General features: G+C 48.4%; 1 protein-coding gene across 1 annotated transcript in view; it reads right to left on the reverse strand.

The window, feature by feature from the left end:
- UNC80 (unc-80 subunit of NALCN channel complex) overlaps positions 1-27,650 on the reverse strand; it is a 3,271,126-nt gene that overhangs the window by 589,808 nt on the left and 2,653,668 nt on the right. The window lies entirely within an intron of this gene.

Raw genomic sequence — 27,650 nt, forward strand, 5'->3', positions numbered from 1 at the left:
GGAATGTATTGTCAAGACAAATGACTTTCTGAATAAAAAGTACATATAAAGTAGCATTCATTAACATATATGCCTATTTCCTTTGCACATCTGAACACAGTCGTTTTGGCAAAAGCCTGAACAAATCTCTTTGGGATTTTGGTGTAACTTGATCAACTCTTGGATGGCAAACATGAATTCCCAGTACATTATGATCTAATAAAAAATAGCTGATTTTAACACAAGCACCTTGCTTCACAGTGGCACATAGATCAGAGCGCAATTTTATCAAAATGTTCAATAGTAGTGCTTCGATCCTTAGCTGTTTCAAAATAGAGCTTAGGGGCATATGTATGAAACCAAAATTTAGTCGCAAACGCTGCGAATCGCAAAAAACAGCGTTTGCAACAAAATTTTCGCAATTTCATATGTATGACACACATTCCTAGTGAAAATTAAGAAATCGCTAAATTAGCGATTTCTTAGGCTGTGAAACTCAAAAATAGCGAACATTTGTGCGATTTCTTAAATTGCGATATTCTTAATTAGCGAAATTCGCAATAAGGATATCGCAAAATAAGAAATCGCTAACAAATGTATGAAAAAGTCGCTAATTGCGATTTCATGAAATTCGCAAAATAAGAAATCGCAATTAAAACCAATTGCATGCAGGTGGTAAACTGGTGCAAGGTACTTAAACCACCCCACAATGCAACAGACCCAACCACAATGGCAGCAATGTTCGTGATAGCCAGGAGGCTGCGTATTCGGGCTCTTGTCTGTACAAAAAGAAGGAGGGGGGGGGGGACCGGGAGCTAGTTATGGTCCAGTGTCTGTGCTCCGAGTTATATCTATAGTATTCAAATGGAGACACTGTTCCTGAAGAGACAAAGGGAGGAAAGAAACGAAAAGGTCTAGGCTAATATTAGGCCCAACTATCTAAGGATAGGGGGGCACAAGGTGACTGGAACTCCCTGGCATCGCTTAAAAAACTACAAGTCAAGATTGCAATGCATGGCACAATTATGACGGAATACCTGAGGGCAAATGCTGCACCCAATGGCCTAATTGTCCGCACGGCACCTAGAATCTTCTTGGAGGATCTAATTTTCCGCAAAGAGTGGAGCCAGATCGCATGGAAATGCACCCGCGACTGGCTTATTCTGATTATTGGCACCGCTAGGCGTCTCTCCGAAGCATTGATTATCAAGATTAACATCGCGGAGAATGGACTGAAAACTGGGATCAGTATTTCAGCCTACAAAACCCGCCTAGCGGAAATCAATGCAGAGATGACTGACCACCGAGATTATTTACTACAACAAAAAGTGTCAAAATTACAAAAAGACATAAAAAGATTCGACAGGGAGAAGATATACCCATACACTAAAGAGGAATATCAACCATCAGAGAGTGATGCTGGCTCAGATGACGGCTCAACAACATCTACGAACTCAGGACGTTCGATGTACAGTAATTCTAGCAATAGCAGTTGGGGGAGGAACTCCAACAAACCGGGCCTACTCCCTCCACCCCCGATACCACAGATGTACGGCTATGCACACCAACCTTTCCCACAACAAGGCCCGATGTGGTTCCCTGCCTTTCCGGGACAACACCCGGGTTACCAGCAACCATTCTTCCCCAATGCACCTCCTCCTTTTCAGAACAGAGGCAGGGGGCGAGGCAGAGGCAGAAGAAGAGGGCAAAAACAAGTCCAGTGGCAAGATCAAGAGACACAACAGAGAATAACGAGGAGCTCAACACTCCCAAGACCTTGATAGTGAACCTCACAGACAGACTCCTGAACACAGACGAAAAGGCAGTCCTGGAACTGGGTTTAGGGTTTGTGCCCACCCCCAAGGAGGATAACTTCCGCATGAATGAGGAACTACAACAACTCTTCCGTAAGATCCGTATCAAATCCTTTTTTAACAACAACCCCACCCCTGACCGCCAGGACACCGGACTAAGACCACCCTCCAAGTTCACTCCATCAGCGGGTATGGTTCCAAGTGAAGTACTGACGTTTGAAAAAGCAGTTCTGAAGGAGGCAAACAAACTGAGAAGCCGGCATGTCTTTAACAATTTACCTAAGAAACTCCGTGAGGCAGTACACTCACTCACCGAAGATGAAGCCATCATTATCAAACCGGCGGATAAGGGAGGAGCCACTGTCATCCTCTCAGTAGAGGATTACGAAAGAGAATGTGTCAAACAACTCGGGAGATCCGAATACTACAAGAAGTTGGAGACTGATCCCACTGAGAGACTTCTATCACGGATACGTATCCTGATAAACGAAGCTACTAATGAGGGATGGATCACTGCCCACGAGGCGGCATTCCTCATCAACGAGAACCCCAGGATGCCGTACTTCTACCTACTACCCAAAATACACAAGGGTATCATTCCACCACCAGGACGACCTATCGTCTCTGGGATAGGTTCGCTATTGGAACCCCTGAGCAAATTCAGTGACTTTTTCCTCCGTCCTATGGTACAAGCAACTCCGGCGTACCTTAAAGACACCAGGGACGTCTTGAACCTGATTCAAGAGATCAACGAGAACAATACTGAGCCCATTGACCTCCTCCTAACTCTAGACGTAGAGGCATTATACACTAACATTCCACAAGATGCAACAATCGAAGTAGTGGAACAACTCCTACTCGAAACAGAATTACCTACCAACACCCCTGCGAGCTTCATCACGGAACTGATCATGCTGGCCCTGAAGAACAACTTCTTTATGTATAAAACCACCATTTACCATCAGATACAAGGGACCAGCATGGGGAGCACATTCGCGCCGAGCCTAGCAGGGCTGTACATGGCGCATTTTGAGGCTATGAACATCTTCACTGCGAATAACCCCTACAGAAAGAACATGATCACATGGAAACGTTACATCGATGATGTACTCATCCTATGGAAGGGTGGTACGGAGACCTGCCAAGAATTCTATACATGGATTAACAACCTGAACCCTCACCTCCGTTTTACTAAAACGGAGAGTACTAAGGAGATTCCTTTTCTGGATCTTCTCATCACCCTCGAGAGGGGTAAACTCAACACGACCATCTACAAGAAAATGACTGATTGCAACAGTCTTCTTGATTTTCACAGTCATCACCCCAAAGCACTGAGGGAAAACCTGCCCTTTGGACAGTTCCTGCGGATCCGCAGGAATTGCAGTGACACCCAGGAATATGACATTCAAGCTAACTCCCTAACATCTAATCTGAAAGAAAGACATTACCCAAACAGGGTCATACAACGTGCTTACAAACGAGCCAGGAACAACAACCGCCAGGCACTCCTGGAAGAAAAGACAAAGGAAGTTGACAATACCATCACCTGTGTCACTACCTTCACGCCTCTGTCTAACCAAATAAAGAACATCGTGAACCATAACTGGAGAATTCTGAATACAGGTAATCTCACGCTGGGGCGCCCCAGATTTGCTTTCAAGAGGACAACCAACCTACGGGACCAACTGATCAACACGAGACCACGCGTGAAGACCATACGGCAGGAACCCACCCTATGGTCCCTCCCTGCTGTCAAAGGCCACTATCCATGTGGCAACTGCAATGTATGTCCCATGACCAAACACACTACATACTTGGAGCTGGACAAAATCAGGTGGGAGCAACGGAACCACACTAATTGCAACACAAAAAACTGTGTGTACCTGATCACCTGCCCCTGTACACTGCGCTACGTGGGGATGACCACGAGACAGGTGAAACTCAGGATAGGCGAACACAGAAGCACGATCCGACGGGGGAGATCAGCAACCAGACTTACTAATCATTTTATGGAAAAAGGACATACATGTGACGACATCAAGTGGACAATTTTGGAAAACAATCAACATTGGAACAATAACACCCTTCTACGTAGAGAACAACGCTGGGTACACCGCCTCCGGACCAATGAGATTGGCCTGAACGACGATATACCATGGACTGAACTATAACCTAACATAAGGGTCTGACAACATAATCAGCACTTGCATCCATGATTACCTTACTATGAGGTCCCACGGCACAACATCCATGCCTAGGGTCCCCCCCTCTCCTCTACGAGCATCGTTATGATATGAGAGGATCAAGATTAGGTTTCTCTGGACCACTTGCCACAGAATTAAACTCCCCTCTGATCTTCGTTTACCCCAACCTCCCTTGACCCCCTCTTGAACTCATGGATTCTATCATAAACTCTCCCCCGAGTCCACCATTGACATCACGTGGAGGGTACCATGAGCCGCTTGTAGTTATACGAGTCACCCATACTTGTAAACGCCCGTTTATCACACCAGATGGGCTCTCCCGTTCCCCCCTAGACGCACGTACTCTATCATTATCTCGCTCGAGCTCACTTGAGCCCCCTGAGACACTTACAATTAGACGAGTCACGTATACATTTACCGTTCTTTTTTTTTTTTGACACTGGATGGGTCTTTCCGATACCTGGTAAATAGCTTAGGAGCACTATTTAGCCGTTTAGTTATAACTCTTAGTGCTTTAATGACACATTACCATGGCAACAACTAGACGTAAGCCGGCACCACGTTCTCTAGATACACGCAGGCGCCAAGCTCAGCTGTCCACACTCTGCGCATGCGCGGCTGACAGACACAAGCGAGAACACAGCTGCTCCCCGTTTGTAGACCGGACACAGCGCCCGCCCTAATTAAGTCAACTCGGGCAGTATTTAAGAATAGCGCAACTATCTACGGCTCCATTCCAGGTAGGAGGACGACTGGGGTAGGTGTTACAGAGGCCACGCCGGAGCTAAACTGTGAGTAAACAACGCTCTTTTGAGCATTCAGGAAAGTGTTTATTAATTTAAATACAGCATACTAGACCGCCCAGACCAGCTTGTATTCATGAGGAGTTGGACTGACTAGCAGCTGCCTGTTATTTACTCCTTTGTTCACAGCACTAGAAGGTGTGTACGCTCGTCCCCTAATCTGTGGAGCACTTTTCTCCGTGCCTTTAGGTGAGTGTTTGGAACATTTCAAAGTAAGAATCGTTATGAAAGACCCATAGAGCATACGCCACTTGAGTTTGTGGACGGTTGGTTCTACCTCTACCACGGTGAGTGCCTGCATATATGGGTGACTCCGGTCGGCGACGGACTGTCTCTTTCCCAGGCCCCCCCCTTTTTTCCTGGCCTAGGCACATGTCAGCCTACCGTTGAGACCCCATTACGCCACCACCCGAGGGCGGAGGTGACATCCCCATGTTGTATATATTGTATATACTCTGATGCTGCACTCTTTTTTCTGAACATCTTGACAAGGTGAACAGTCTTTAATAAGTAGGTTGTTCTCCTCTCTTCTTTTTTCTTTGTTCTCCTAGGCTGTCTATCCTGGTGCGACCTGACTCTCACACTGAGAGCAGTGCTACTACGGAGTGTTCGCCCGGATAGTAAACTGAGGGTAGTATCCCTTAGAACACACTCACTTTTACGTTCTTTTTTTGGTCCTGAAGAAGCGCCAGGGATCCTTTCTGGACCGTTGGGGCGCGAAACATGTCGACCGCTTGACCACACATAAGTTACCCATCGATACATTATTTTCGATAAGGTAACACCCGACCTACGGGTCTTTTATTATGTCAAGGGTGCTATTCACATTAAAATTTATCTCAGTAACCCTTAGACATTTTTAGGATACCACTTCACAAACACACTTCACCACCACGCAGCTCTTTTTTATTAGGACCCAAACCACACACCCGCATGCACCAAACGGCGTTTTCTCAAAAAGATCTCCGCTAAAGTGACCCTTCGGGGGACCCGTAGGGCATTGCAGCGCCGGCCCGACGAGGAGCAAACGCCCAATGATGAAGCATGACATCCTTCGGGGTGTGTGAGGGCAACATGAGAAACTAAGGAGTGCCCCCCTATCCTTAGATAGTTGGGCCTAATATTAGCCTAGACCTTTTCGTTTCTTTCCTCCCTTTGTCTCTTCAGGAACAGTGTCTCCATTTGAATACTATTCGGGCTCTTGCACAGAGGAGAATGAGACACGAACGTATTTTCAGGCTGCACATCACTCTGTTCCAGCACACTGAAGAGGTCATCTATGACAAGTACAGGCTGCACCCACAGACCATAATGGACCTGATTGAGGAGCTGAAACCCTACTTGGAACACCCTACACGCAGGACACAAACAATTCCCACACATGTGCAGTCCTGTGCTCCCTGCACCTCCTGGCGTCAGGGAGTTTTCAACGGGTAATAGCGGAGGTTGGTGGGGTGTCACAGAGTGCACTTTCGCGCTTCTTACATGCCTTTCTAGATGCAATGCTACAGAGGCTCCCACATCACATATACTTCCCAAACACCCAACAGGCATTACAGCAAACAAAACTGGACTTCTACCAGATTGCACGTTTCCCCCACGTCATTGGCTGCATCGATGGGACCCATGTGGCCATCACACCCCCATCAGCAACTGAATATGTCTACAGAAACCGGAAATGCTACCATTCCCTCAATATACAGATTGTGTGCAACGCACAGTATATCATCACTAACATTGTACCCAAATACCCCGGCAGTACACATGACTCTTTCATCTTTAGACACAGTGGAATACACAGTCGTCTGAGTGCTGGTCTGGAGAGTTTGGGGAGGGATACCTGCTAGGTAAATACATGGCACACATCAATACATCCACTACATCACTGGAGGGTGGGGACATTGACTTACCTATTGTGTCTATCCCTGCAGGTGACAGTGCCTATGCAGTGCGGGACTTCATCCTGACCCCATATCTGGATCCAGCAAATACAAGTGAGAGGAGCTACAACAGGGCACACAGATCTACACGCTGCGTCATTGAGCGTACGTTTGGAATCCTGAAGAGCCGCTTCCGGTGCCTGTTTAAAAGTGGAGGCGCACTGCAATACAGCCCTGAGACCTTCTGTAAAATCGTGGCAAGCTGTGCAATGCTACATAACATGGCAATGAGGAAAGGCACCACAATTGATGTGACCGATACAGACACATCGGATGACGATCGCCCTGCTCCCCCTGGCAGACCTGCATCAGGAGTCGGGGCAGCTGCTGGAAGCCAGAGACGGACTGGGATCACAAAAAACTACTTCTAGGTGAGCAATGATGACATGAGACAAAAAAGCTTGATAATGTGTGCAGTGTTTATTCACACTTCACAATAATGAAAATTGTAGCTGTCCCCAGCACATGTTATGCACACAGTGCAGGTAAGGCACAAGTAACTGTGCAAACAGCATAGTAGGGTTACTTCACCCTTTTTGCATTAAGTGTCACCGCACAGTTCACCTCCTTCGGTGACGCATTGGTGGTGTTTGGCGTCCAGGCTGAGTGCCCCCCATGGTGTTCCCTTGTCCTGCACCCTGTCTGGAACTGCGCCGTCTTTCTCCTGGCAATGTAGGAGTGCTGCTGCTCCTACTGGAGGTGTCTTCACTCTCGCCAGAGGCCATGAGAGCGCTGCCACCTGCGTTGGCCGTCTGCAGCTGCTCCACAGCACTGGTGACCTGTGCTAGTCCTCTGGCTATGTCCTGGCAGCAGTGCGCCATTTCCACCTGCATTGTGACGCTTCTGCGTGTGAGAGTGCTGGTGTTGGTGCAGAGGCGGTTCACGGCCTTGGTATAGTTGTGAAGGCGTGCATTGGCACGTCGGCCAGCCCTCTCACTGGCGGCTTAGTTGTGCCTCAGAGTGTCACATAGGTCACGGATGGCACCTGCCATGGCCATGATGCCCTCCCCCATGTTTTTCTGATCCTTGTGGATACGGCATAGCTGCCTATTTATTGACCTGAGTGATTTACTTTGCAGGCGCTGTTCCTGCAGCATGCTGTGTTCCAGGCCAGAAAAAACGGTTTCTTCGGCTTCAGTGGCAGTGCTGTTCCTGGGCCTTGACCTGTGTGTGTCCTGTGGTCGAATCTTTGGCCTTGGTGTGTCCTGAATGGGCATGTGTGACACACCCTGACTCCCCTCTCTCCTGTCACTGTCCTCCCCTGTGGCCGGTATTTCATCCTCAAATGGAGGCAGTGGGGGCACATGTGTGCGCTTCCTGCGCTGGATTGGTATGAGCTCTGTCTCGTCACTGGAGTCCTCAAGATGTGCAGGCTCCTCTCCCTCTGCACTGTCTTCACGTGCCCTGGATTGTGCTGTGGATGTAAAGGGGACTACATGACATTGTGTCTTTGTCTGCAATTAGCAATCAATAAAGTTCATATAGTTTGTATCGGCTAACCTCTGACACTGAATCATTCACTTATCCCCAACCCACATGTTGCATTAGATTTCCTTTGTCTCATGGACACACTGTCAGACATAGTACTACAAGTCCCATGATGCATTGCTGGGTATGCTGTAAGACTTGGACTGGAATGACATTTTGTGAGGTTATTTAGTGCATTTGGGGAAGTGTGCATGGGATGGGGATCAGTGCAGATTGATTTTGCATGCATCTTACCTTGGCTGCTGGATGCAGGGTCGGAGCTGTCAATGTCAGCCACACCACCGACGCTCTCAGGCAGGAGAGTGGACTCAACAAGCTCCTCGTGGGGTGTTGGCTGTGCTGCTGTGGATGGTCCTCCCCCAGTCTGGTTTGCGTCCTTTAGTCTGGCTGCCACCCTCTCCTTCGACCTCTGGCGCATATCATACCATCGCTTGCGCAATTCTTCGATGGTGCGATTGGTCACTCCCACTGCATTAACCTTATTTTGGATGTCCAGCCAGATTTTGCGTTTCCTTGCCTCTGGGACACGCAGTGCCTTCTTGCCAAAAAGGAGCTCATGGCTGCACACCATCTTCTCAATGAGGACCTCCTGCTCCTTTTCTGAAAACTTGTGTTTCCTCTTCCTCTTCTCTGCATCCTTGCCCTCCTGTTGTTTGTTGGACTCCATTGCTGTTTGCTCTCTCCTGGGATGCCTCCTCACACTCTCCAAGCAGCCTCTGGGTGTGGCTCAAGTGAGCAGGTGCAGGAAATCACTCCAGTTTCCTGTTTGTGATGTCATCAGGCTGCACCTGTGTTGCAGATTCCCGTTTTTGCGATTTCTTAATTTGCGAATTTCGCAATTAAGAAATCGCAAATGAGTTTTCTGAGAATATTTTGCGATTTTTAAGAAATCGCTAAACATTTGCCTTTTTTTTTTACATCCCGCTTTGCGAATCTCAATTTGCTAATCGCTAAATATCGCAAATTGGGATTCGCTAAACGGGAGTTTCATACATATGCCCCTTAGTTTGCTTACTGTGGTCAACTTGTCAAATGAGGACTTAAACTCAATAAATGGCAAATAAGTTTCTCCTTTGTGACAGAGAGACTACCAATCCTACAGTTTTTGTGATGTCCTTCTACCACTTCTTGAGCGAGTGGAGGGTAAAGTTTCATCCAAATTATTATTTTTATATGAAATTCCAAAAATATCGTTAACAAAATGTAGTAGGTCACACTTAATATCGGGATCCCAGCCCAAGACTATTATTTTCCATGATATTTGGAGATTCTCTTTTATGACTTTTCTAATTTGCAAAAAAAACTCCTAAAGTCGCTACTCTGAGAACATAAGTCAACTATAGAGAGCATTGCAGTTGGAATTAGGTATCTTAAATAAGTAATATGATTTATAATTCAGAATAGAATGTCTTTAAATCAGATCATCAGCACGGAGAGTCTTACGGATGGTAAACTATGCTCTGTAATTCAGAGATAATCAATAATTACTCTGTATTCCTTTTATGAATAGTAGCGGTATTGACTGGTTCACAATAGATCATATTATTTTATAAAAATGTGAAACAAACCCTCTAGAAAGTATCAGCTTACAAATTGTGAAAGTTGGGATTGATGAATCTCTGTTAATTCAACTATCTTCCTAATGTTAAAAAAGCATTCTTTTTGTAGAATTGAATAGAATATAATGCTGTAAATTATACACAAATCATAGTGCCACATCAACAATCTGCAGAAATTGCACAGGTCAAAATAATTAAGGACAGATTGGATGCAAGTATCCACATCACTTGTACATCGCATACCCAGAATGGTTTGCACATTTATGGTCTTCTCTGGCTCATTAATCTAATTTGAGAATAGTACACCCTTCAATCGCCACTGTTGAAGTGTTCCTGGAGGTAAGCTATAGCTCTTTTGATCTCTTTCAACTGTATAATATATCAAACATCACTTTCCTATTAGGCATCACAGCAGTACATGGATAGCTAAAATCCCCAACAACACACGCAACAACGTCTTATTGTAAGTTCCATGATGAATCAGTGTTTGCTTGTACATCCAAGCCTTCAAACCGCCATCCCGCCTCCCAGGGGGCCCTTTCTCCTGTGGGTGGCCCTTTTTTGCGACACCAAAGTGTTCCGCCAAACTAACATCTCCCATTCCTCCCTATGCCCTGGTGGTCCCATTGCTTGGCCTTCCAGAGAGAGGGGTCCATATTTCCAGCCAACAACTGCAGCCATGGGAGGAGTCGGCACCAACCAGGGTGCCCAATTATTGACTTGTTTTTTTTGTTTGTTTTTTACGTACAAGCAATATAAATGATACAGGAGTAAACACATATCACAATTGTATCAAGATTTCTCACAATTCACAATTCTCATTTCCTGAATATCATATAACTTGCAAAACATTAGTGTAGTGATGTTTCTTGGCTTTTTCCAAGCGTTGTTCCCCATGGACTAATATAGATTAAAGAAACACACCCGTAACATACCCACCTTCCCCTCTCCCCGTACTGCGGTCTGAGTTATAGATGTAAGCTGAGAGGTAGCTTGGCTTCGCCATTTAAGTGCAAAGCTGCTAAGGATTGATGCCCCAATCCGCTGCCACCGTATTTGTACCAGATCGTCCCCGTATAGTGGCACAATTCTCCCACAGGGTTTCTAGCCAATTAATGACATGTGAGACCCTGACTGACCAACATGCCCTCACATTGGCCAATATTCCCTTATTCACTGCCCTAAAAGGGACACTGAGGGACACGTGGGTGGCCCACGAGACCGAACTAGAAACGCACTAACTTTGCAAACGTTTCACATGGTGAGCGAGGGTCGGGAGCTGATCGGCTGGATGGACAAAAACCTAATGGCGCATGCTCAGACATCACTGCCCCTCTTGAATTTAATTTGCGAGACCACTTTACGGTAAAGAGTGGGCCCGGGCCCTGCTATACCGCGGAAGGTGTCACGCAACGCGTGGCTGACGCTGATCACGTTCTATATTTTGCATAGAGTATATACCTCTCTCCGTCTCGGCGAGCCTGCATCTTCCCTACAGCCGCGGACCCCTGCGTCAGGTGCGATGCCCCTTGAGCTGATCTGAAGCACATGTTGTAGGACTGCTCACAACTTAGACACTACTGGACCTTGATTATATCCCGGATGGAGCAGTTCACGGGCATTTTGACATGGGAGGCGGGGGCTCTGAGCACTTACAGAAGCCCACGCATAAAAACAATCAGGCAGGCATTTCCTAGACTTGGCCCTCATGATAATCGAAACATTGGTCAAAACACGATGGAACCTCCCAGCCCCACCTAACCCAGAACACTGGCAAAGCACATAGTTCTATTATTGGCAACACAACTTTTGTTTGGGAAAAATATTGCTGCAGGTTTATTCCATACAACAGTATGCAATATGGTGGGTTATCTTACGGGCGATCCAAGGGCAGGCAACTGTAACCAACATATGCTGCATTGCCCGCCTGATGAGCCAAGCACTGTGGAGAACCCAATTAGTGCTGCCCTTATGGGGGTGATCCCATTACTGGATCACGTGACACATTGGTCCATTATTGCTCACGCCCCTTTCAGGGCAGAGCGTAGCAAGGCAAGCCCCCGGTTGTTCAGGCCTACAACCACCCGAAGGACTAACGGGGCGCCAACGTAATTGTTCCAGGACCCTCCCCTGAGGCTCCTGAGATTTGGCTCTGGCACCTTTATTGTACTCTTGCAGAGGTACCCTTCTGTACCCATATGCTTCCAGATCGCCCTGTAACTCCGCCTGCAACGACAAAGAAAACATTACAACGTCCTCAGTACTTCGCCTGCCAGCCCAACGCTGGGTAAGCGGTAGGGTGGGAGACGGCGTGTCGGGCGCCAAAGTGGACCCAAGATGGAGGGGGGAGGCCTAAATACCCTCCCCACCTCCACGGCACGCCGGAAGTGACGCGCCTAGTGCGCCCAGGTACGGGGACTCCTCCCTGAGTCCCGACATTAGGAGGAGGGTGGGGAAGTGTCCAAATGGCACTAAAAGGGCCACCCTTTTAGGATGGCCCCCTGCGGGGTCTGCGGGTAGACGCAGTCATCTGATGGGTGAAGCTAGAGGCGGTGGCTTTACACCGTGAAGAGGCCAGGTGGGTGCGTCATCGCCCAAAGCCCCAATATGGGGAGACATTACTCTCTCTGTTGACTGAGGCCCCCTTTGACTCCTCAGATTCTGCAGTGACAGAACCTAGCCCACTCACCAGGCTCAGTACAGAATGGTGTCCCTTCATCAGGCTGCCAGAGCCGAACATACATTTCTTCACTAATTCCTGTCCCACACCTTCCCAACACAACACTGGGGTGATGCAAATGCTCCATCCACTGGACTGACTGACTTCCTGCTTATTTGCACCCCCAGACTGACCTATTTGCGCCATTTCCCATTAGGACCTCCATTTTACCTCCAAATGCACAGAAGTGTTCTGTTTCAACGTTTTCTTCCCAATGGTTGCAATGAAAGTAAGTGCCATTATTTTGTATAACAGAAGAGAATGGTCTCGTAGTTTTGATCCCCAAACCGAGAAAGGACCTAATGGATGTCTCCTCACACAAGCCGATAACACTTTTGAATATAGATATTTAAGGGCCATATGTATCAAAAAAGAGTTTTGCGATTCTCAAATTGCGATTTTTAGCGAATCGCAATTAGAGAATCGCAAAATGTAATGTATGTAGGATTTGCTAAAATTTTTGCGACTCCTACATATTCCTTATTTGCGAATCGCAAATTGAGATTTGCAAATAAGGAATACCTTCCCATTAATTCCTATGGGCTAGGAAGCCCATAGGAATGAATGGGAAGACATTCTCAATTTGCGATTACCAATTAGAGAATCGCAAATTGAGAATGCAATTTCAAAGTTGCAAGGGTGCCAAAAGGACACCCTGTTGCACCCCTGAAATATGCATTTGTGCATGAAAAAAGCAAAACAGTGCTTTTTTTTTATAAAATCGCAAATTACCACCAACTTGAAGTTGGTGGTAATTTGCGATTCCTTAAGGCCAAATAGCTAATTTCTGGTTCTTCCAGAATTGCATTTAAGGAATTGCAATTTGCAATTCCTTAATTGCATTTGCAAAATAGAGAATCGCAAATTTTTTGATTCTCTATTTTGCGATGGCCTTTTGGGATGATACATCCCAAAAGGCTTTTTCCCATTCGCAAACGGGCAGATTCTGAGAATCGGCCCGTTTGCGAATGGGAAAAAGGCTTGATACATATGGCCCAAAATCCTTAGCGGTCTCCTAGCTGCCAGATTGCTACCAAACCTCCTGTCCTTGATCCACGATGACCAATGTGGTTTTATCCCACGGTTGAGTACTATGCAAAATCTTAGACGCCTGTCCGACATGTATCATGCTGTACACAGGGAAAACTGTGATAATGCCCTAGACTTTTTTGACATCAAACAAGCGTGTGACACAGTGAAGTAAAAATATAGCTGGTGATCAAACCACTTTATACAGATCTGGGAGCCAGGATATGCATGGGGGTAACTTCCAGCAAATTCTCATTAAACAGAGGTACAAGCAAAGGCTGTCCTCTGTCACCACTCCTATTTGAACTGGCCATGGAGCCTATGGCAGTCGTGGGGAGACAGGTACTGAGTCCCTGTAGGCAGATGGGAGAGGTATCATTCGATAGGGAAGAATCTACCCTTTCCATTAGATCCCTGTTCAGAGATCGCCGCAAGAGGGCGATCCCCAAGCAGGGATCCACAAATAGACACCAGGGAGGAGGGAGCACACCCTTGGGCAAGGGCTGTTGCTCCCCCAAGGTTTTGGGCAAAATTTGATCTTTCTGCCACTACCTAGGTGGCAGACGGGGACAATATCTCCCGATTTGCCCCCTCCAGGGGGGGCGGCAGAAAGCACGTTAGGCACCAAGAGTTTTTTTAATGTAAATTTAGGGGTGGCGGGGGTACCCCATTCAGCCCCCCGGGGCGGCTGAAAGCCCACTAGACCCAGGGATTTTTTTTATTTTTTTATAAAAGAGGGGTTGGGGCTGCACACAACGGGCAAGACCAAATGTAATTGCAAGCAGTCTTTCTGATCCCCAGGGGAAAAATGGGGCAGTACAAAGCACACTAGACACCAGGGATTTTAAAAAATGTATATTTAGGGATGGGGGATATCTAAAATGGGCATGCTATTGCCAACACCTACCCAAACAAACTGGACAATCTTTGTGCCACCCCTGGGGGGCAGATGGGGCTTATTCACCTGATCTGCCTTCGGGGGGGGGGGCAGAAAGCCCACTACACACCAGGGATTTTAATTTATTTATAAAAAAGGGGTGTGGGCTGCCCAAAAGGGGCAAAACCATGCCTCCACCTAAATTTGAGTTCCAAACAGTCTTTATGCCCCCCTGGGGGCCACATGGAGGCACTAGACCCCAATATGTCCCCTGAGGGGTCAGAAAGTCCACCAGGCACAATGGATTATTTTGTTTGAATATGTAGGGGATAGGGCTGCCCAAAATGGGCATGCCAATGCCTCCACCTCCCTGAAACACAAATGGGACAGTCTTTCTGCCCCCCCCCCCCCGGGGAGGCAGAAAGCCCACTAGACAATAAGGATTTTTAATTTTTTTTAATAAAAGAGGGGTAGGGGCTGTGCACAATTGGCTTGGCCATTTCCCCACCCCACATAAAAATGGGGACTGACGTCTTTCTGCCTCCTCTAGGGGGTAGGTGAGGCAATAGCCCCAGATCTGCCCCAGGCGGCAGAAAGCACACTAGGCACCTAGGGCGTTTTTGTTTCAAAGTGTAGTGCTGGGGGCTGCCCGGAATGGTCATATCAATACCTCTACTCCCCAACAAAATGGCCACAATCTTTCTGCCCACCTCCCCTCTTGGGGGCATATCAGAACAATAGCTCCCAATCTCCACCCCGACCCTCCCCCCGGGGGTCAGAATGCCTACTCGACACTGACCTTTTTGTTGCAATGTGCCTAGCTGTGGATTTTGGACCCTAGCTCAGCCAGCACCTAGGGAAACCTAGCAGACCTGTACATTTTCTAAACCTAGACACCCAGGGGATTCAAGAATGGGGTGAATTGTGTGGCTCTCACCAGTTTTGGTTGTCTAGACCCCTTGCAAACCTCAAACTTTGTAAAGAAAAGGAAAACAAATTTTCCTCAAATTTCTGTGATGGATTGTTCTGAAATCTGCGGAAGCCACAAACTTTCACCCACCCAGCATTCCCCCAAGTCGCCCGATAAAAATGGTACCTCGCTTGTGTGGGTAGGCCTAGTGTCGGCAACAGGAAACTGTCCAAAACGCGAATGGGACACATCACATTTTTCCAGTGAAAACTGACCCTTTTTTCGCAATGTGTCTAGCTGTGGATTTTGGGCCCTAGCTCTGCCACCACAGAAGGAAACCTAGCAAACCTGTACGTTTTTTAAAACTAGACACCAAGGGGAATCCAGGAAGGAAGGGGTGACTTGTGTGCTGCTCACCAGGTTCTGTTACCCAGAATCCCTTGCAAACCTCAAACTTTGTAAAAAACAAAACACATTTTCTTCACTTTCTGTGATGTATTGTTCTGGAATCTGCAGGGAGCCACAAACTTACACCCACCCAGTATTCCCCCAAGTCTCCTGATAAAAATGGCACCTCACTCGTGTGTGGGGGAAAGCTGGGTGGGAGGAAGTTTGTGGCTTCCCACAGATTCCAGAACTTTTCATCACAGAAATATGAGCAAATGTGTTTCTTTTTACAAAGTTTGAGGTTTGCAGAGGATTCTGGGTAACAGAACCTGGCGAAAGCCACACAAATCATCCCATCCTAGATTTCACTGTGTGTCTAGTTCTCAACAATGTACAGGTATGCTAGGTTTCCATAGGTGCCGGCCGAGCTAGGGTCCAAAATCCATAGCTAGCCACACTGCGAAAAAAGGGTCAGTTTTCACTGGAAAAATGTGATGTGTCCATGTTGCTTTTTGGCTGTTTCCTGTCACAGACACTATGGCTACCCACACAAGTGAGGTACCATTTTTATCGGGAGACTTAGGGGAACACAGAATAGTAGAACAAGTGTTATTACCAATTGACTTTCTATGCTTTTCTGCCTTGCAAATGTAAGACAATGTGTAAAAAAGAAGTGTTTTTGAAAAATGTACTCTAATTCACAATTTCAGAAATGTGCAAATAACCACTACTTCTAAACTTTATATTTTGTTATAATTTCGGAAATACATAGGTTTTCTTGATACCTATTATTCACTCTTTACATTCTACCCCATGAATTGCTATATGCCCAGTACACAATGAAAAACCATTGCAAGACGCAGCTTAGTTATCGGCTCTGACTACCTAGGGTTCTTGGTGAACCTATAAGTCCTAAATATCCCTGCAACCAGAAGGGTCCAGTGGACGAAACAGTATATTGCGTTCAAAAATTTGCCATACTTAGAAGAAATTACAGGTGGAAACGTTGTCACAAATGGCTGTTTTTTTCAACTAGATTTCAATTTTATTTTCATTTCAACTGTTAGTTTCCATAGGAAAATCTTGAAGGATCTACACAAATGACCCCTTGCAAATTCAGAATGCTGTCTATTTTTCAGACATGTATAGCTTTTTGGGATCCATTATTGCTTTTACACCGATCTCTACCACTAACTGAAAGGAGGTTGGAAGCATAAAAAATAGCAAAAATAGGCTATGCCCCAGTAAAATGCCAAAACTGTGTAGAAACGTTTGGTTTTCTGACAAAAGTCTGCCTGTTTCTAAAAGCTGGGAAGATGGTGATTTCAGCACCACAAAACCTTTGTTGATACCATTTGCTGGAGAAAAAACAGATGCTTTCCTCTGAGGGACTTTTTTCCTATTTTAAAAAAATGAGAAAAATTTGCTATATTTTAACTAATTTATCGGTCTCCTCCAGGGGAATCCACAAACCCTGAATATCTTTAGAATCCTCAGGATGTTCGAAGAAAAGGATGCAAATTTGGTGTGGATATATTATGTGAACAAAAAGTTACAGGGTCCTAAGCACAAACTACCCCAAACAGCCAAAAAAAGGCTTAGCACAGGGGGTGTGGGACAAGTCCTAACAGCGAAGGGATTAAAGTTGATCTGAAAAGAGGAAATGGGTCGGGTTGACTATGCTTAAACAAACCTGGGACAGGAGAGGATTCAAAATACCAAATATCAAACTCTATTGCTTGACAGCCCACTTACAACGCCCCATCCACTGGCTTGACCCAGGGGACAGTGGGGAGAAGAGATTACTGCAATAGGGAGCAGTCGCTTCTGCTTCTACTCGTGAATGGAGCTCGAGTCCCACCAGAGATGCCCTTTCTCATTCAACAGGTATGCCGGATATGGGAACAAGCGGTTAAGAGGGAGATACATTGTGCCCCAATTGTGGATGTAATGTCCATGAAAAAAATAGGACTGGTGTTGGGATACACTTGAAGATCTGTACTTGTACTTGGGGAGGGGGCAATTTATAAAAAGAGAAGATGCAATGGATTTTTTTGTGCTTGGTAGGGGATAATTCTTACAGTATGCAAAGATCTCCGCAAGGAAGATTTGGCGATGTTTCACAGATGAGCCAGACCCTTCGCAAACACTAACATTCCTGTTGGCACTGGCTGGGGGGCGCAGATGAATTTTGTTTATTTACCGGGCCCTCAAGACAGATTTTTCAAAGATTGTACCAAAAGCCCACACCAGGTGGGAGGCAGCTCTGGGGGAAATATTACCCGATCGGACATTGGACAAAAATACACGCAGGAGTGCAAAAAGTCAGTTTGAAGGAACGATTTAAACGGATACAATTTAACTACACGCACCAAGCCTACTTACACCCAAAACCCCTACTTAATATTGACAACACTCGATCAGCTGAATGCCACCACTGTAGACACCCCACAGTGGATTATTCCCACATGGTGTGGCAATGCCACTCTTTAGAACAATACTAGAAAGACATAGTCACAAATCTTAATAGGGCCACTGGTTAGAACAGATAACGCCTCATACTGTCTTGTTGGGCCTGCTCCCTACTCCCACCAACAAGAAACTAATTAGGTTTCTGATGTTGGGTCGCTTACTTGCGAAGTGACGTATTGCTATCAAATGGCTGGGTCCAAAGGAAACATGTAAGGCGAAATGACAAACTACTAGATGACTTGGCTGCATGGGAGGCAGTGATGGCTGATTTGGGCACCACCCTATATTCGGGTGGGACTATGCACAAGGTGACCATTGCAGAAGTGGCCTCTTGATTGGGTCTGAACTGACCTCTGGATGAATGACAAGGAAGCTTTAAATGGAAGAATAAACGGAGCTCAACAGAACAGACACTGCTACCTGACGATCCATTTAAACTTTCAAAATGTTCCAGGCCTGTGGATGCAGGTGCTACATGCAATTGTGAGATATTCTGAAAGAGTCTTTTAAGGCTGGATTGCCTCCTTCTCCAATGATATTGTACCAGGTAGCGACTGATAGTTGTAGGAAAGTGCCCCTTTTTGCATGGTTACCCCCCACTTTTTGCCTGACACATGATGTACTTTGACTTGATGAGCCCTGGGTCCCTGCCAATCAGGTTCCCAGGGTCTGTGATTTTTCTTAAAACTTTACCCACAATTGACACCTCTCTGGCCACAGGTAAGCCCTGTAACAGGTATCATAACCAAAGAAGGCCTCTAAGGGAAACAGCTCCTATTGTGCCACCCTTAGGGGCCCTTCACCTTAACTCCCACACACTGCCATTGCAGGCTGCATGTTTGGGTGCAGAGAAAGGGGAAGAGTCAACATGGCATGTGTGCCATGACTGCAATCCACTGCCTGTGGCCTAGGTAAGTCACCCCTCTAGCAGGGTGCACTAGATCACAACTGAGGGTACAATTGCATGAGCACTGTACCCCTACAGTGTCTAAGTACCTTCCTAGACATTTTAAGTGCAGTAAAGCCATAAAGAGTATATGGTCTGGGAGTTGGTCACTACAAACTCCACAGCTCCATAATGGCTTTACTGAAACCTGGGAAGTTTGACAGCAAATGTCTCAGGACATTAAACCCACACTGATGCCAGCTGCCAGTGTGGCGTTTAATGTAAAATGCATTCAGAGGGCATCTTAGAGATGCCTCCTGAAAACCAACCAGCCCTGGTGTGGTTCCCGTATAGCTACCTGCCATTTGCCACCACCAGACAGGTTTCTGGACCCCTGGGTAGAAGGCCTCTGCTCTCTGGGTCCAGAAACGAAGCCCATCCTGGGAAGAGGTGTCATGCTTCCTCCCCCAGGATAAGCTGGATCCACGAAGGGGAAGCTTCAAAGGCCTGCCACCTTTGTGTGCTGACCCTGCCTTTTGCTGCTCCCAGCAACTGTCTTCCACCGGGTTCTGGCCCCCACTCTGGGCAGGAGAATCATCAGGAAAACCAAGTGAGGAAGAGAGGTGTGCCCAACTTTGCCAGGAGGAGAGGTGAAGCACACATCTCAGTCCCCTCCATCTTGAAGATAAGGGACACATCAAATTAGAGAGAGGCTCATACCTTCCTCCCCATGGAGGCTGGCATAATAGGGGGTGTACACAACCCAAGGAAGGGACCTATTGGTCCCGACCTGCACACCCCTAGAATGCCCCTAATTTTAGTATTTAGGGGCGACCTGAACCATGCTCCTCAGATTCGAGTAAGAAAGAAGAAAAAGGACCAATGAGCCGTGATGACCCAGGAAGAAGACAACTCCAACTGCTTAGGCCCCAGCACTACCGGCATGTCCCAAATCTGACCTGCCCACAGAAAACCCCTGGCGTGTCCAGCAGCAAGCTGCCATTGAGAACCCAGAGGGCCTGCCCTCCCTTTATCTTAAAGATTCTGTGACCTGTGAGCTCCGGATTTACTCAACCCAAGACTCCAACACAGAACTCAGATCTAGGCGGCTCTGCGATTCTGCACCACTCTGCACCCAACGCACATGGCCCGAGGTTGAGTGGCCCAAAACCACGAGGCAGTCTCCCCAGTGATCCTAACCTGGGATCTGGTGATCCCTGACCTGCTTCGAGCTTCAGACTGATGCCTGCAGCCTCAACCTGAGGGGTCCCCCCCAACCGCAACCGAGACCGGAGCTGGTAAGAAGATCTGATGCCAAAAGACACCCCTACAGCCCACGCCCCACAGCCTTAGGTTGCTCAACCAACGGTGTCCAGGAATCTCCCAAGAACCCAACTTACCTCTCCTCTCAGTGGTCACCCTCAGGAAATATACTTGATTAAGTGTGCAGCTTTTTCTTCGAACCAGGGATCTCCATTGCAAACCACAGGGCTCCCAACGTCTTCTTGGCACTCTGCATTCAGCCACCTCCGTGTTGCTGGTTGTGCAGCTCCTGTGCTGATTGTTGGGCCATGCAGTGCTGAGCTTAACCCCAGCAGCTTCGCTCCCACACTTGAGTGGTCAGCTTGTGAGCAGCCCCTGACCGAAGGCTCCCTTAGCCCCACTGGCTAACATTGGGCCCCTGCACCCGTCCGCCCCAGTGCCGCTTGTGGTGTGTTTTGAGTGCGTAACTGAATCTTGGAGAACCTTGGGTCTAACCGCAAAAGCTATCCCTGCAGGTCGTTTACTTACCTGCAAGCCGTTAACCTTCCTTCTTCCCATAGGAACCAATGTTATGATTTTTGTTCCAAAAATGTTCTAAGTGTTGAACTGTTTTTGTATGAAAGAAAAGTAACTGTGTGTAGGAGGTTGGCTTAGTATATGGGAAACACCTTTTTAAGTGAAGCAACTTGCACTAATCCAGACAACTCTTATGGTGATTTTAGTGGTATTAGACAACCATAGAAAGCTTTCTAAGTGGTAGCTGTGGAGAGCAGCCTCCAGGCTTAGTCAAGAAGGAGTGTTAAGCAGCTTGCTTTACCAGAACTAATCATATTGTGTAGGTTAAATGAAAAAGAACCACACAATGTAGTTATAAAATTTGTTATATTTATTATACACACTCACTAACATATTGGTATATCTACTACCCGGAGGGATCAACCTAATTCACACAATATTTCACATGTAAACAGGTAAGTAAGCACAAATTCACAGTGGTATCCGGAGTAGACCAAACCATATACTAAAGAAGCGGAATGCGAACTGTCAGGACTTGGACCAGAAGACTCAGAAGAGCTGGGGACATGAGGAACAACCTGAGATAAGTACCCAGGAACACCATGGAGGATGTGTAGAGTGGAAACACAGCTGCTTACTCAATTCAAGTCAAAAGGAGTTGCAGTTTTTAGGAAGAAGGATCCTTCCCAGTGGACCCTGAAGATACCCCATGGAAGACAGAAGGCTGGAGAGTCACCCCACCCGTGGATACCCCAGGATACCTACACCAGGAAAGTTGGGTGCATAGGTGTGAAGTGACGTCGGAAACCGCCGTAGACCACAAAGGAGGACTTCAGGAAAGATGCCGCTGGTGAAGAAGGTGAAGGAATCCGGTGGAATCCAAGGATGGATTCTTGAAGAAAAGAACCTGCAAGCAGAGGGCACAGGGTCTATGTCACTTGGAAGTGACCAAGAGGCACGAAAGACCAATGCCCACCTATGACAGAAGTTGGAGGAGTGATGACAGTGACTTTGTTGCTGCAGTTGTGAGGACTAGGCCATGCTGTGGAAGACCAGGAGCCGTAAACGAGCTGTTCCACGTAGGAAGTCAAGAACCAGTGTGTTGGTGTCTGGCGGGAGCACTAATAAGCCTTACCAGAAGCAACAGACGTGGTAAGCGAAAAAAGTGCAGCTATGGGACCAGCAAGGTACAAGAGACTAACCAAGTGCAGGAGAATCAGAGCAGTCCCCGGTCAAGCAGGGGAGCCCTCTGAAGCCAAAGACCCTCAAGAGGACCCACAGGCCAAAGGCACCGGAGTTGCAAGAGGACTTTGAGCAGCTCGCCAAAGATGCAGGCCCACGGTGCAGATGATGCAGTGAGGAAGAAGATCTTGGCAGGAAGAGTCGCTGTAGACTGAAGCTTCTTGTAGTCCAAAGATCTCTGGAGGACAGAGCCAACAAGCCTTGGCAACAGCAAGTTAATGTGGTACAAAGGGGTTCTGCTCCAGCAGTTCAGATGAGGGATACTGGCCTTAAAATTGCTGAGAGAACAGGTCAGGCCTCGAGGGAGTTGCAGAACCACCTCATGTGTTGCTGGGCCTTTCGGCGAGGTCAGAAGCAGCAGATTGGTCAGCTTTGTTGCGGTGCCTGCAGATGCATGGGAGTGACTCCTTCGCTCCATGGGCGATTCCTTCGGGTCTCTTGGATGCCTACAGTCCTGGAGAGGATCCTGGATGAAGCACAGGCACAGATAATGAAGAAGACTTGCAAAACAGCGAGACCAGGAGCAGCAGGAGTCCTCCTTGCTGCAGTCTCAGTTCCAGACAAAGTCTAGCGAAATCCAATGTGCCCAGACGGTTGAAGTGGTATCGAGTTTGAATCTTGTCCCGTGACTAATCTGAAGAGCCACCCACAGGTAAGCCCTTAAGCACCATAGGGAAAGCGTTGGGACGATTCAAGGACTCCTCCCAGAGGAGGGGCTGAACAGAAAGGAGGGTACTCCCATGTCTATTGCCCAGTTTCGTGCCAGAGCGGGAGCCAACGACTCCCTGAACTGGCTCAAACTGGAGTATGAAAGGAGGGCACCAAATGTGCCCTTCAAAGAAGTCTGGTAGTGCTGGCAAACACTCCCACCCCAACCCAATACACTAAGTCCTGTCTTGAAGGTGGTCTCACCTCCCTGTGGCAGGAAAGAACAAGTTACTTCGGTAACAATGTATCTGTAAGAAACATTAGTTAGTTAGATTCCTCACCTTAGAATATCCCCAGGCGTCAGGCTGGATCCGGAAAGATTTTTGTAGCAATACCCCTTGCGCGTCGCTAGGCGTCGTCTGCGGCTCCGCGTCCGTCGTCGGCATCGTGCGCCGGAATGACGTTGTCGGAGTACTTAGACGCCGCCCTCGCGCGCTGACGTCAGTTCTTATACATAGCTTTCCGCGCCAGGGACGCTGAGCCATGCAAGAGACCGACACTGGTGCCAAAAAATCTAGGGCCCTGAAAGGGAGAACCTTAACCCTAGATGTCGGTTCGCAGAACGGGGAGGCTGGGTGGGTCGGTGAGGAATCTAACTAACTAATGTTTCTTACAGATACATCGTTACCGAAGGTAAGTAACTTGTTCATCTGAAAGAAACACGTTAGTTAGATTCCTCACCTTAGAATAGATACCCCAGCAATACCAACGCCGGAGGTGGGCCTGCGAACCAAGATCACACCAGAAAGTCCTGGAGAACAGAAGGGCCAAAGTGGCCATCTCTCCGGACTTGGCTGTCCCGGCAATAGTGCTTGGCGAACGTGTGCAGTGAAGCCCACGTCGCCGCCTGACAGATGTCCTGCAACTGACCGTCCCAGGGCAGTTGTCGCCGCTGTGGCCCGGGTGGAATGGGCTCGCAGCCCAACAGGAGGGACCTTTTTCGCCAAAGAATAGCAGAGTTTAATACACAACACGACCCATCGCGAGATGGTCCGCTTGTGCACAGCTTTACCCTTCTTCGCACCTACATATCCAACAAAAAGTTGATCGTCCACCCGGAACTGTTTTGTGCGGTCCAAATAAAATGACAGCGCACGTTTTGGGTCCAGACGGTGAAGCCTCTCTTCATCTTTTGAAGGATGCGGAGGCGGAAAGAAGGTGGGCAGCGTGACAGATTGCCCGATGTGAAAGGGAGTCACGACTTTAGGAAGGAAAGAAGGACGGGTCCGGAGGACAACCTTATCCTGATGAACCGAAAGGAAGGGAGGCTTAGCTGACAGAGCCTGGAGCTCACTCACCCGCCTAGCGGAGGTGATAGCCACCAGGAAGGCAGTTTTCAGAGTCAGTAGACGAAGTGGACAGTTGTGAAGGGGCTCAAAGGGAGCGCACATCAGAAAAGTAAGAACAAGGTTCAAGTCCCACTGAGGCATTACTAATGGAACAGGAGGGAACATATGAGTAATACCCTTGAGGAAAGGGAGACAACAGGGGACTTGAAAAGAGAAGGCTGATCAGGAAGCCTTAAGAAAGCAGAGATTGCAGCAAGATTACCCTTCAAGGTGCCCAGAGCAGAGCCCTGCTGGGCCAAAGAAAGAAGAAAGACGAGAACCTCAGAAAGAGGGGCAGAAAGGGGATCCACAGCCTTTGCTGTGCACCATACCACAAATTTGTTCCACCGGCAGGCGTATACCGTCTTTGTGGAGGGACGCCTGGCTGCCAGAATGACATCACAGACTTCAGGAGGCAAGTCAAATGGCATCAACTGCCGCCGCTCACTCTCCACGCATGGAGGTGGAGGCTGGACAGGTTCGGGTGGAGGACCGTCCCCTGCTGCTGCGACAGAAGGTCCTCCTGAAGAGGCAGTCGTATCGGAGGATCGATGGACATACTGAGTAGCTCGGGATACCAGTGCCTTCGTGCCCAATCCGGAGCCACCAAGATGACTTGGGCCCAGTCGCGCCTGATCTTATTCAGCACTCTGGGCAGAAGTGGTATAGGCGGAAAGGCGTACAACAGACCGCAACTCCACTCGCGACGAAAAGCGTCTCCGAGCGAGTGCCGCCTTGGAAATTCCAACGCGCAGAACTGCTGACATTGCGCGTTCTCTTCAGTGGCGAATAGATCTAACCAAGGCTCTCCCCACTGCAGAAAGAGACGAGTTCAGACGCCATTCGTGATCCACCATGCACCGGCGGCTGAGTGCATCTGCTCTGGCGTTCAGAGAGCCCGCCAGATGTTGAACCACCAGGGTGATGCCCTGATGTTCCAGCCATGTCCAGAGGCGCAGAGCCTCCTGACAAAGGGTCCACGACCCCACCCCGCCCTGTTTGTTGCAATACCACATGGTGGTGGTGTTGTCCGTGAACACCTGCACGACACTTCCCCGGACAGAGGGAACGAAGGCTTTCAGTGCAAGTCGGATCCCCCTCAGCTCCAGTAGGTTGATATGGAGCCGAGTCTCCGCCGGAGACCAGAGTCCTCTGATCTCCGCCTCTCCCATATGGCCCCCCCATCTAAGGAGGGACGCATCCGTCACTACGACATGCTCCGGTTGGGGTATGGAGAGGGATCTGCCGCTGACTCAATCGCGATTCGTGAGCCACCACTGCAGCTGGTTCGCAGTGCCCTCCGAGATCAGGACATGGTCGGACAGGTTGCCTCGATGCTGGGCCCACTGAAACTTCAGGTCCCACTGCAGAGCCCGCATCCGCCACCTGGCTTGAGGTACCAACAGGATGCAGGAGGCCATCAGCCCCAGAAGCCGCAGCACCAACCTGACCGAAACCCAGGACAGAGGCAGGAAGATGGAAATCAGGGCCTGAATGTCCCGGACCCGCTGTTCCGGCGGATAGACCCGGAACTGTGCCGAATCGAGAACCGCTCCAATGAAAAGGAGCTTCTGGGAGGAACTCAGGTGCGACTTCGGCAGATTGATGGAGAACCCCAGCGAGTGCAGGAGGTCGGCCGTAGTCTGGAGGTGGGAGACGACTTGCTGGGACGAGCCCGCCTTCAACAGCCATTGAGATAGGGGAAGACTGGAACCCATGATCTGCGCAGATGAGCTGCGACCACCGCCATCACTTTCGTGAACACCCGAGGGGCACTGGTGAGGCCGAAGGGCAGCACGGTGAACTGAAAGCGCTCCTGACCCACCGTGAACCGCAGGTAACGCCGGTGGGCCGGCAGGACGGGGATGTGGAAATAAGCGTCCTGCAAGTCCAATGCTACCATCCAGTCTCCAGGGTCTAGGGCAGCCAGAACCTGAGCTAAAGTGAGCATCTTGAACCGGTCCTTCCGGAGGAAGGTGTTGACGCTCCTGAGGTCCAAGATCGGGCGTAGGCCCCCTTTGCCCTTCTTGGGAACCAGAAAGTAGTGGGAATAACAACCACGACCTACTTCTGAACCAGGAACGCGCTCGACGGCCTCTTTGGCCAAGAGGGACGAAACTTCCTCTCGTAGAAGATGCAAATGATCCCCGACATACGGTGGTTCAGCGGTGGCATGGCTGGAGGGGTCGTCTCGAAGGGGAGGGAGTAGCCCCTTCGGACGATTTGCAGCACCCACCTGTCCGACGTGATGGAGCACCAGTGGAGCAGGTGATGGCGAACTCTGCCGCCCACTGGCGTTGAATGGGCCTGAAAGCTCGGTCTAGGGGGGCTTTGAGGCAGATGCTGCCGGGGTGGATGTGGACTGACCGGTGTAGGAGAGTAGGGTCTGCTTTCTATGTTCACTCCCACTTTTTGCTTTTGCTTTACTGGTTGTCGACTTAGATGTGGCTGTGGGCCTGCTAATCAGACCCACAGCCCTGCTGTTCTCTCTCTAAATTAATACTATGTACTTTAGGTGCATAACCCATTTGGATAGGATCACCTTATTGGCCCCTGTACAGTGTACCTTAGGTACCCAGGGCATAGGTGTAACCTAGGCCTACCAAGGGCTGCAGCATCTATTATTACACCCCTGGCTTGGCCTTCCATTATGACACAACTGGCTGATCACTCAGCTGGGGCAAGGTCGTGTAATCACTCCTTGCTTAGGTGTAGTATTCCTATACCTATCTTACATATAGACACATGTGTACCTATCAGCCACTCCTATGGCAGGCCTTAACAATCCTGGAGGTAGAGTGCTTGGTAACATGTGAGATGGTGCTCTAGCATGAGCTGAGCCTGTCTGCAGCTTTCGGAACAATGTCATTATAGCTGTTCTATGATATAGCCTACCATATACTCTTAAGGTGCCTTATAATCTTAAACGGTTATGGTAACTATGGTTTGGCTTAATCAAAACATGTCGTGTAAGGTGTCTAACACTTTGGAATAATAACCCCATCCCATTTCTGGGGATGAGGATATTATCCCTCCCTTCTAGAGGGAGAAGACATGTTGAAACTTACTTACCCGGTTAAAGTTAACCAGAGCCCCAGCATCACAAAATGGATGCTGCTGCCATGACACAAGTCTGACCTCCTGCTGCTGGGAGTGATCCCGGCAAGGGAGGCTTGGACAATAGGTTTCCTGCCTTGGGAGGTGCGAGCACCACCCCAGACAGGCCTTAGTGTATTGGGGCAGGGAGGGATGAATGAAACGAGACACTGCCTGGGGCACACAAGGTGTCCCATGCATAGTCCAGTTCAAACTGGTGCTGGGGCACACCAGCCCCAGTCCTGGCGCGAAACTGGACAAAGGGAAGGGGGTGTTACCACCCACCTCCCAGGTCCCACCCATAAGGCGTGACCTAGAAGGCAACCCAGCGCCCCAGATTAGTATAAGAGTGGTAGCTGGGCCCCAGGAGATTAGATTATCCTGAACCTGCAACTTGAACAGAAACTCTGGACCTTGGACATTCGACGAA

The sequence above is a fragment of the Triturus cristatus genome, chromosome 3_2 (assembly GCF_964204655.1).
Source record: "Triturus cristatus chromosome 3_2, aTriCri1.1, whole genome shotgun sequence".
Taxonomy (NCBI): Eukaryota; Metazoa; Chordata; class Amphibia; order Caudata; family Salamandridae; genus Triturus; species Triturus cristatus.